This window comes from Cervus canadensis, chromosome 3 (assembly GCF_019320065.1).
Source record: "Cervus canadensis isolate Bull #8, Minnesota chromosome 3, ASM1932006v1, whole genome shotgun sequence".
In the NCBI taxonomy this organism is placed as follows: domain Eukaryota; kingdom Metazoa; phylum Chordata; class Mammalia; order Artiodactyla; family Cervidae; genus Cervus; species Cervus canadensis.
Genome location: NC_057388.1, coordinates 83,477,236 through 83,488,844, shown reverse-complemented (window position 1 = coordinate 83,488,844; position 11,609 = coordinate 83,477,236). Strand labels below are relative to the sequence as shown.

Below are 11,609 nucleotides of genomic sequence, written 5' to 3'. Positions count from 1 at the left end.
TCTCAAGAAAAGATGTCTGGATGGCTCAGCACTCTCAACTTTGATATACTCAACTGATTTACTTCTGTTGAGCTAAAAGAACACACTGATGCTAGATTTAGAGTCGTAGTAAATAATCAGGTGTGTGGAGCTCAATGTCTTTTAGCTCTGAAATACTAGTATGGTCAGATTTGACGGATTCAAGAGATGGGGTAATGTGAGCTGATATAGTAGTGTGCAACTGTAGGTATTTCATAATCGAAAAGATAGATTACATTTAGAACAGTACTGCATCTTTCTTTATGTATTAAACCATCTTATTTTTCTCAAGTGGTTGAAAATAGGCTTTTGTTAATGTTTATTGCTAGTTTCTTCTGTTTCTGTCTTTAAAGATTCAGTACCATGGAAAGATTTGTAGGCTGCTCAGAAGAGACAGACACTCAAGTGGCACTCTTTTGCACAGAAGGTTTTAAAAGATGAAAAACAAAAACTTCCCAACCTGGACTGCACAATTTGGGTTAGATTTTAAATTTTAGGTTAATAATAAATGGAGCTCAAGCACACATAAAATAAAGTAGGTTGAACTTGAGTTGCACTCTTAATGAATGCAAAAAGACAAAAGCTAAATTTAAATTTTATTAAACAGAGGATTCCCAGAAACAGAGAAGTCACTTTTGATGATATGTATAACTGATAAGAAAGTGTTCTTTTAAAAAGAAGTTTCTACCTATTTTGAAAAGGTTTACAGTAGAGGGAGCTGTAGGGAAGAGAGAGAGAGTTCAAATTCAATTTTTCAAAACTCCATATGGACATTTAAAATTAGAATTATCAAGCAAAAATGATCGTTTTATATAATATCAGAAACTTCTGCAACGGGCATCTGGGGAAATCTTTATTTTGGGAAGTATCAAGTATTACATTGGTTGCTTTGGCAGTGGTTATACTTGGAGATTTCATGCTCAGTTTTCTCCCAAACTTGTCAATCTCCTCCTCTTCTAGGGAAGAATAAAAGAAGAGGCAGAGAAAAGTAAAAAAATGTTTCTACCATACTATTCTGGCATGTTTTTGTTCCTTCAGGACACAAAAGCCTTGGGAAGAAATGTGCTTCTCTAACACAAGTATATAGGGTGAGCAGACATTTTGGTGTGCTGGGGACAGTCGTAATTGACACCTTATAGTGCACTTTTAATTCTCAATTTTATTGCAATATAGAGAACAAGTTTTATATACACCTGCATATGTAGCAGTTCCTCCGTATAGATTCAGGAGAGGTATGCCACAGATCTTTCTTAACTTACAATGGAATTAAGTCTCAATAAGCCCATTACAAGTTGAAAATATTGTTGAGTTGAATCCAGATTTAATAGATGCAACCCACTAAACTGCTGTTAAAGTGCTGCACTCAATATGCCAGCAAATTTGGAAAACTCAGCAGTGGCCACAGGCCTGGAAAAGGTCAGTTTTCATTCCAATCCCAAAGAAAGGTGAAGCCAGAGAATGTTCACGCTATCGCACAATTACACTCATCTCACACGCTAGCAAAGTAATGCTAAAAATTCTCCAAGCTAGGCTACAACCGTATGTGAACTGTGAACTTCCAGACGTTCAAGTTGGATTTAGAAAATGAAGAGGAACCAGAGATCCTGGTTGGTAACAGGATTGGTAACAGGATTGGTAAAATTGGTAACATCCACTGGATCATAGAAAAAGCAAGGGAGTTCCAGAAAAGCATCTACTTCTGCTTTATTGATTACGCCAAAGCTTTTGACTGTGTGGATATGTGGATCACAGCAAACTGTGGAAAATTCTTCAAGAGGTGGGAAGACCAGACGACCTTACTTGCCTCCTGAGAAATCTGCATGCAGGCCAAGAAGCAATAGTTAGAACTGGACATGGAACATTGTACTGGTTCCAAATTAGGAAAGGAGTAGGTCAAGGCTGTATATTGTCACCCTGCTTATTTAACCTCTATGCAGAGTACATCATGTGAAATACTGGGCTGGATGAAGCACAAACTAGAATCAAGATTGCCAGGAGAAAAATTGATAATTTCAGATACGCAGATGACACCACCCTTATGACAGAAAGTGAAGAGGAACTAAAGAGCCTCTTGATGAAAGTGAAAGAGGAGAGTGAAAAAGCTGGCTTAATACTTATTGCTCAAAAAATGAAGACCATGGCATCCAGCCCCATCACTTCATGGCAAGTAGATGAGGAAACAATGGAAACAGTGACAGACTTTATCTTTTTGGGGCTCCAAAATCACTGCAGATGGTGACTGCAGCCATGAAATTAAAAGATGCTTGCTCCTTGGAAGAAAAGCTATGACCAATCTAGACAGCCTATTAAATGCAGAGACATAACTTTGCCGACAAAGGTACATCTAATCAAAGCTATGGTTTTTCCAGTAGTCATGAATGGATGTGAGAGTTGGACCATAAAAAAATCTGAGCGCCAAAGAATTGATGTTTTGAACTGTGGTGTTGGAGAATATTCATTGGGAGGACTGATGCTAAAGCTGAAGTTCCAGTACTTTGGCCACCTGATTCAAAGAGCTGACTCCTTGGAAAAGACCCTGATGCTGGGAAAGATTGAAGGCAGGAGGAGAAGGGGACCTCAGAGGATGAGAAGGTTGGATGGTATCACTGACTCGATGGGCTTGAGCTGAGCAAGTTCCAGGAGTTGGTGATGGACAGGGAAGCCTAGTGTGCTGCAGCCCATGGGGTCACAAACAGTTGGACATGACTGAGCGACTGAACTGAAACTGACATGTACTGAACATCATAGCCTAGTGCAGCCTATCTTAAATATACTCAAAACATGTATACTCAGCAAAATTAACTAACACAAACTATTTTTTAATAAAATGCTGAATAGCTCATGAAATTTATTGAGATAAATAAATTTTATCTCAGAAGGAAGGAAAAGAAAAAAACAGAATGTTTGTATGGGGGCAGATCGGTGGTAAGTGAATGAGTTGCTTACCCCTGTGATTGTGTGGTCGACTGGAAGCTGTGGCGCTGCAGCTGTCCAGCCTCACAAGAGAGGAAGTAGGACAAACTACCTGCCCCGGGAAAATATCAGGATTCAAAATCTGAAGTATGGTTTCCATTGGATGAATACTGCTTTTGCCTCACGTAAAGTTGAAAAGTCGTCGAACCAAAAAAAAAAGAAAAATCGTCGAACCTCTGTAAGTCAGGAAGTGTCTGCACTAAAAACAGAAATTTCAGACTATGTTTTCAGGGATCATTTCTATAGCTCATGATGAAAGAAGTTTCTCTGAATGTGAAGAGCATCCAAAACTCTAGCAAGCTTAGTGTTCCCTCCGGAGTGTGAAGCTTCTTTTTGGTGTTGGTTCTACAACTGTCATTTGCCATTGATGATCATTCTTCTCTTCCTTTGGGGAGCAAGAGGGAGAGGACACTGCCTGAGCAAAACAAAGAACAAAAAAAGAAGTTTCAAAGTACTTTGTAATTTGCCTACAAACTGGAAGAATATGAAATTACAAAAAATGTAAAATCAAAACAATAAAATTGGTGACATCAGTTGATATAATTTTATTTATTAACTTTATTATTTATGAGAATTTAACAGTTTAGAAATAAAAGTAAGGTTTTTTATATTTTAAAATTTAACTAGAGAATTGTTACTTATCTTCAATAAACCAATTTGTACTTTTTTACTCTTTCTCCTCATGAGAGGAAAGGCTTCATATAATCTTTGGTTCAAGTTAATGAGCACACTGAAATATTTCATTTATTTTTAAGAGAATGCTAAGGTCCATTTATATAGAATACACCAAAATTCCTTTTCTGGATTAACTACCAAACTGCCCCAACCCCACTCAATTCCACTTAAATTTAAGAAATAATTGTTTTGGACACATAAATTGATGGAACAGAATAGAGAACCCAGAAATAAGCCCATACCCATATAGTCAATTACTTTATGAGAAAGGAGTCAAGAATATACAATAGAGAAAAGATAATCTCTTCAATAAATGGTATTGGGAAAACCAAACAGCCGCACGCAAAAGAGTGAAATTGGACCACTATCTTATACTACACACAAAAATTATCTCAGAATGGACTACAGACTTGAAACCATAAAACTTCTAGAAGAAAACATAAGTAGTAAGCTTCTTGACATCTATCTTGGCAATGATTTTGGGGGATTTAATACTAAAAATAAAGGCAACAAATGCAAAAATAAAGTAAAACTACATCAAAGTAAAGCTTATGCACAGCAAAGGAAACTATCAACAAAATTAAAAGGTAACCTACTGAATGGGAGAAAATATTTGCAAATCATATACTGGATCAATAGTTAATATTCAAAATATATAAAGAACTCACACAACTCAGTGACAAAAAAACAAACAATCTGATTTTAAAATAAGCAGAGGAGCTAAATAAACATTTTACAAAGGAGACATTAAGAAGACCATTAGGTACATGAAAATGCTCAATATCACAAATCATTAGGAAATGAAAATCAAACCGACAATGAAACCTGACACCTGTTAGAATGACTATTATTTAAAAGATAAGAAATAATAAGTGTTGGCAAGGGAGGAGATGTTGAAAAGGGAGCTTGGATACTAAATATGGAAGTGTAAATTGGTGTAGCCACTATGGAAAGCAGTATAGAGTTTACTCAAAAATTAAAAATAGGACTATCACATGATATAGCAATTCCACTTCTGGGTATTTATGTAAAGAAGACAAAAATGCCTAACTTGAAAAGATATATGCACTCCCATGTTCATTGAAGTGTTATTTGCAATAATCAAGATATGGAAACAACATAAATGCCCATTAATGGATAAATGGCTCAAGTAATGTGATACACACAAATATATGTATATACAATGAAATATTATTTAGCTATACAAAGTGAAACCTTGCCATTTGCAACAACATGGATGGATCTTGAGGGGATTACATCAAGTAAAATAAATCAGACCGAGAAAGTCAAATACAACAGAAGCTCACTTGAATGAGGAATCTAAGAAAAATCAAGGTGATACACACAGAGAACCAGATAGGTGGTTGCCAGCTCGGGCAGTGGGAGGGAGGAAGTGGGAGAAATGGGTAAAGGGAGTCAGAAGGTACAAACTGCCGGTCATGGAATAAATAATCCACGGGGGTGTGAGGTACACAGCGACCATACTTAACAACACTGTATTTCATAACTGAACGTTGCTAAGAGATTAAACCATAGAAGTTATCACAAGAAAAATTTTGAAAACAATGTATGGCGACACATAGTTAACTAGACTTAAGATGGACACCATCTGGCAATATAGTCAATGCCAAATCATTATGCTAATGATGAAGCTAATATAATGTTGTATGTCAATTATTCCTCAATTTTTTTAAAGTTTTAAAATGTTTTTGAAGGTTTAATAAGATTTTTTTCTAATACCTCAATATGGAAGCAAAAACTGAATGAGAAATAATATAAGTAAATGCCTAAACTCACCACATCCTCATGAGCCAACAAGGGACAGGTTATGAGTGGTGGGTAAAGGAAAATGTGAACTTATTCTTCAACAGGATTAAATACACATAGAAAACAAAGCTGGCTAATAAATTATGTTTCAAAATAACATTGAGATTTCAACTAGATGAGTATTACACTGGAAGGAATTTTTTAAATGCAGAGAAACAAGAGTGACTTTTAAATCATACAGATGATAGACTTTTTTGACTTTTTAAATACCAAAAGAAAAGAAACTTCTATTTTTACTTTATAAGGAATTTGTGTACCAAAAAAATGTGTTCAGAAAAAAATTCATATTGGAATTGAAGTCAAGGAAAACCAGGTTGAAAATGCAAGACATTCATTGTAGGTAAATGTGTCATAAAAAAAAAAAAAATCACTTAAAGAATGAAAACATGGAGCTGAAATGAATTAATTTAAAAATGGTAACAAAAATGTTAACAAAAGGATTCATAATTCCCTTTCAAAGTACTGTATGTTTCCAAATATCTAGAGAAAAGAGTTTGCTGATAAAAGAGTAAGGAATTAAAAATATTAGCTAAAATGGAGCTAAGAAAATAAGTGATTTTTTTCTTGCCTTTTAATAAAAAGATTACAGGAAATGTGCAATTAAGAAATAGCATTTTTATGTAAGGCTATTAAGGGAAAGGAAGAGAAGAGAATACATTGAATGTGAATCAGTCAAAGAGAAGTGACAGCACTTTAACAATATGAAGAGAGTTTGGAATAAGTCTACTTATATATTTAGAGTTAACTGATAAATGTGGATACCTCATCTCTGGATGACTGTAAGTCTCTTACAAGTCTGCCAACTTCCACTCCTGCGTTCTCCAGTCTAGTGCAACATGGCAACCGCCGTGTCCTCTTACAACCTTAAGTCAGATCATACCCTTACTGTGCTCAAAGCTCTTCAGTGATGCCCCATGTGTCTCAGTGTAAAACTTAAGGTTTTTTATGATCCTGGAAGGCTCTACATGATTGGGATGCAGTTACCTACCTCTGATTTCCTCTCCTGACTCTCCCCAGGATCACTCTCTGTAGTCACATGGGCACTCTTGGAGTCATTACAACAGACCCAACAAGTGTCTTCCTCAAAGCCTTCACTCAAGCAGCAATTCTCAAGGGATGCCCCAGGAATCTCTGTAAGTTTCAAGGACCCTTTCATGGGATGTAAAATGTCAACTACAGAACAAAAACTCAGCAAATTTGAAGAGTGTAAAACAGACCCAAGACCAAAACGTTGAGCATCCCTTTCCAGCTTGAAGGGCTCTTCCCTCACAAATCTGCTGGGATCAGTCCCACACGTCCCTCAAGATTTTGCCTCTTCTTCCCTCTCCCACCTCCCACCTTCTTCCCACTCTGACCACCTCCTCTAAATCCTAGACTTCTGAGTCTCTCTTAGGTTTTCTCATTTCCATTGTTATTTTTTTATTCATTTCTTTTTAATAGAAGGAAAATTGCTTTACAGTATTGTGTTGGTTTCTACCAACCATCAACATGAATCAGCCATAGGTGTGCCCATTTCCCATCCCACTTGAACATCCCTCCCACCCCCGATCCCTCCCACCAGGACATGGTAACACCTAGAGGGGAAGGAAATCTTTGAAAGAATTTGTATATGTAATTATATGCTCCAGTTTGGGAATGACACACACCACTTCCATTACAACTTATTACCCGTTAGCTAGAACTAATCACATGACCCCACCCAACCAAAACAGGGACCAGAAAGTAGACCTCTACCATTTACCTGAAGGAAAGAAGCTGGAAATATTTCATGACTAGAACTATAGTACACAGTGAATTGCCTTTCAAATTTGGTAAAACAATTTAATAACCAAGATTAATAAAATTTCCTGTGGAATTAGTTCAGAATATGCAATGATTGTAGAAAACATCTATGCTAATTTTGTTATAAATAATAAGTGGTTTGTTATTGAATTATATAGCAGAAAATAGGTTAATATATATTACATTCATCATAATGAACTTTATTAATGATTTGGCCTTGGGAACATTCATTTGTTACCCACATCTTTCCTTCCTTCCTTTCTGGCTCCCTCCCTTACTTTCTTTCTTCCTTCTGTTCTTTTTTCCTTCCCTCTTCTTCCTTTCAGGAAATATTTCTTAAACTCTTCTACGTACAGCTAATGGTACTGGATTATGAAGATACAACAGTGAATAGACAGGATTTCTGCTCCCACGAAGCTTATAGTCTGCTGACAACAAACAGGCAAGCAGAATTTAAAAATGAAAATAGTTATGGATCGTGATAAATGTTATAATGGAGATAAACATATGATAAAGAATGAGAAGGATAGTCAGGAAATTCAGAAAAGGTATTGGAGATGAGATCTGTGGACTGTGAGGCAGCTAGTCTTGCAAAGATCCAGAGAAAGAGAATTCCAGACACAAGAAACATGACTGAGAAACAGCAGAGTCCTGTATGGTCTGAGCTGAGGGAGGGAGGAGGAGAGTGGTGAAAGATGAAGTTAGAGAGGCAGGCAGAGAACAACCATGCAGGGCTTTGCTGATGAAGTGATGGGTTTGGATTTTATTCCAAGATTAATGGAAAATCATCAAAAGGTTTTAAGCAAGGAATTGACAGGGTTACCTTTATGTTTTTAAAAGATTACATTGACTTCTGGGGGAAATACAGAATGAATGAGGGACTATTAGGAAGTTAAATGCAGAAATCCAATTGGTTTTCATTAAATTTATATCATGAAGAAAGGGAGAAAGAAACATTCAACACATATTTAACAAGAAAACCAATAAGATTTCCTGCTGGATTAGATGTGGAGATAAAAGAAAAGGGAAAACTTATTAAGCACTTATTTTGAGTACTGTGTTCATTATTTTATGTAAAGAGAAAGCTCATAATTTTAAGCCGCACTATGTAATATATATTATACACATTTCACAAATATAATATATACATTTTACATATATGCATATATATGTTCATTTATGAATGTACTTATTATCTTAAGTAAATTATGTAAAGTGTAATTGCTTTGTCTACAAATACTTTGGTTTTCAATTTGAATTCCCTACATCTGAATAAGAAAAACTTTAACTATCCAGTTCCATTAAAATCCAACATCTTTTAAAATATGTTTTTTTCTATAGAGTAAAAGTCTTATCTGGTCTCCATCTTTCTTCTGTCTCTTCCCTAAGGATGATGTCCTTTCATGCAGGGGTACATCCTGGACTGTAAAGTCAAGTGGGCCTTAGGAAGCAATACAATGAACAAAGCTAGTGGAGGTGATAGAATTCCAGTTGAGCTATTTCAAATCCTAAAAGAATGTGCTGCTACAGTGCTGCTCTCAGTATGTCAGCAAATTTGGAAAACTCAACAGTGGCCACAGGACTGAAAAAGGTCAGTTTTCATTCTAACCCCAAAGAAAGGCAATGCCAGAGAATGTTCAAACTACCACACAACTGCACCCATCTCACATGCTAGCAAGGTAATGCTCAAAATCCTTCAAACTAGGCTTCACAGTACATGAACCGAGAACTTCCAAATACACAAGCTGGATTTAGAAAAAACAGAGGAACCAGAGATAAAATTGCCATCACCCGTGGGATCACAGAAAAAACAAAGGAGTTCCAGAAAAACATCTACCTCTGTGTCACTGACTGTGCTAAAGCCTTTGTGCAGATCATGACAAACTGTGGAAAATTCATAAAGAGATTGGAATGCCAGACCACCTGACCTGTCTCCTGATAAATCTGTATGCAGGTCAAGAAGCAACAGTTAGAACTGGATATGGAACATCCATGATTAATTCAATATTGGGAAAGGAGTAGGTCAAGGCTGTATATTGTCACCCTGCTTATTTAACTTCTCTGCAGAGTACGTCATGCAAAATGCCAAGCTAGTTGAAGCAAAGAAGGAATCAAGATTGCTGGGAGAAATATCAATAACCTCAGATATGCAGATGACACAACCCTTATGGCAGAAAGTGAAGAGGAACTAAAGAGCCTCTTGATGAAAGTGAAAGAGGAGAGTGAAAAAGCTGGTTTAAAACTCAACATTCAAAAAACTGAGATCATAGCATCCAGTCCCATCACTACATGGCAAATAGATGGGGAAACGATGGGAACAGTGACAGACCTTATTTTCTTGCGTTTCAAAATCTCTGTGGACAGTGACTCTAGCCAGGAAATTAAAAGACGCTTTCTCCTTGGAAGGAAAGGTATGACAAATCTAGACAGCATGTTAAAAAGCAGAGATATGACTTTGTCCACAAAGGTCCATATAGTCAAAGATATCATTTTTCCAGTAGTGATGTAGGGATGTATGAGTTGGACCATAAAGAAAGCTGAGCAGCAAATTGATGCTTTCAAACTGTTGTGCTGGAGAAGACTCTTGAGTGTCCCTTGGACCACAAGGAAATCAAATCAGTCAATCCCAAAGGAAATCAGCCCTGAATATTCATTGGAAGGACTGATATTGAGGCTGAAACTCCAATACTTTGGCTACCTGATGCAAAGAGCCAACTCACTGGAAAAGACCCTGACGCTGGGAAAGATTGAGGCAGAAGGATAAGGGGATGACAGAGTATGAGATAGTTGGATGACATCACTGACTCAATGGACATGAGTTTCAGCAAACTCCAGGAGACAGTGAAGGACAGGGAAGCCTATTGTGCTGCAGTCCATGGGGTGTCAACGAGCCAGACATGACTTAGCAACTGAACAATAACAATGTGGGAGCAGCTTATACAACCTCATCTCAGCAGGGAAAGATCAGGGGCCTTGCGTGTCATGTCCTCTGCCTCTTCTGGTTTCAGTGGAATTTCTTACTCCATCAGGATGCTGCTGGAAGCTCTCCAGCCCAATGTTCAATTTCTTGGGGTCAGTTTATCCTATATAAGCTCAAAGGCAACACAGGAAGCCTAAAGCTCCAGGCCTTCCTCCTCCTGACCTTGGTTCACTGTCAGGTTGGGATATGACCGCCCGCGTGTTTGCTTCCTCCCAGAGCCTCAGGTGGAGAGTAGAGGGTTACAGTGAATGTCTCCACTCTGGGTGTTCCTCTCTCTTAGAGAATGCCCAGCTCCAGATGGGAGCCCCAACCCAGAGAGGGAAAAGTGTGAGAGACATCGCTTTCTTCACTCTCTTACTCTTCTCTTCTCCCCATAATTACCCTTCATTTCAAAGTGGTGAGTTTTACCCCAGAGAGGGCCTGGCTGCCGTCACAGGTAGAAGGGGTAAGATTGCTCCATCAATGATGAACTGCTGAGTCCTACAAGTTTATAAGGCTGTCATCTTATTGCATGATCAAATGTATATGTCAGAAGCAGAATGTTAATTTATTCTATTTGTATTCCTCATATAACAAACTTTAGATTCAGCCTGCACAGATGGAAACTTTCTTAACACCAAGGTAAAATCATGAATTCAGAAAAGTCAAAAAGAAAATTATATTATTTACTTTTAAAAGTACTCAAAATATATTTATTATCTAATTTAACCAACCCTAACATCAAACTTCTAAGATTGGTACTCTTATTGATTCTATTTAGAAAAGAGATAACTGATGCTCACCAAGATTATGTAACACAAATTATAAAATGACCTTATTGGGATTTCAACCAATTCTATCTACCAAGGTCAAACTAAAATTCCTTTTTTTGAAATTTTTGTGGGCTAATCCTTGCAAAGAGAAGAAAATGAAAGAATGAAAGTTAAGGATTCCAATGCAGTTTGTAATACAGATGCGCGCTTCGTGCGTGCTTAGTCTCTTCAGTCTTGTCCGACTCTCTGCAACACTATGGACCATGGCCTGCCAGGCTCCTCTGTCGATGGGATTGTCCAGGCAAGAATACTGGAGTGGGTTGCCATTTCCTTCTCCAGGGGATCTTCCTGATGTGTAATACTGATGAGTACAGATCAACTCAAAATCTAAGTTGATTAGATTTAGGGGCCCTAAAAAGAGCCCCAAAGGTAAATAATCTGAAATGGATTCAAGTCATGTATTGGTTAGGAAAGATGTAAGAGAGCAGAACACATTTGCCGAAAGCTGAAATTATCTGGGCACGTGCTCAAAGGTGATGATCAACCCCGAAATCTGAGTTTAACACAAGTTTATGTTTTGTCCACACTGCATCTCCCATATG

The 11,609-nt window shown here is 37.3% G+C and overlaps 1 non-coding gene across 1 annotated transcript; it reads left to right on the top strand.

Moving 5' to 3' along the window:
• The first annotated feature begins 3,206 nt into the window (after window positions 1–3,206).
• On the top strand, window positions 3,207–3,410 carry LOC122439083. The gene has a single exon (XR_006268816.1). It is a non-coding gene; the product is annotated as a small nucleolar RNA U3 (small nucleolar RNA).
• The last annotated feature ends 8,199 nt before the right edge of the window (window positions 3,411–11,609 follow it).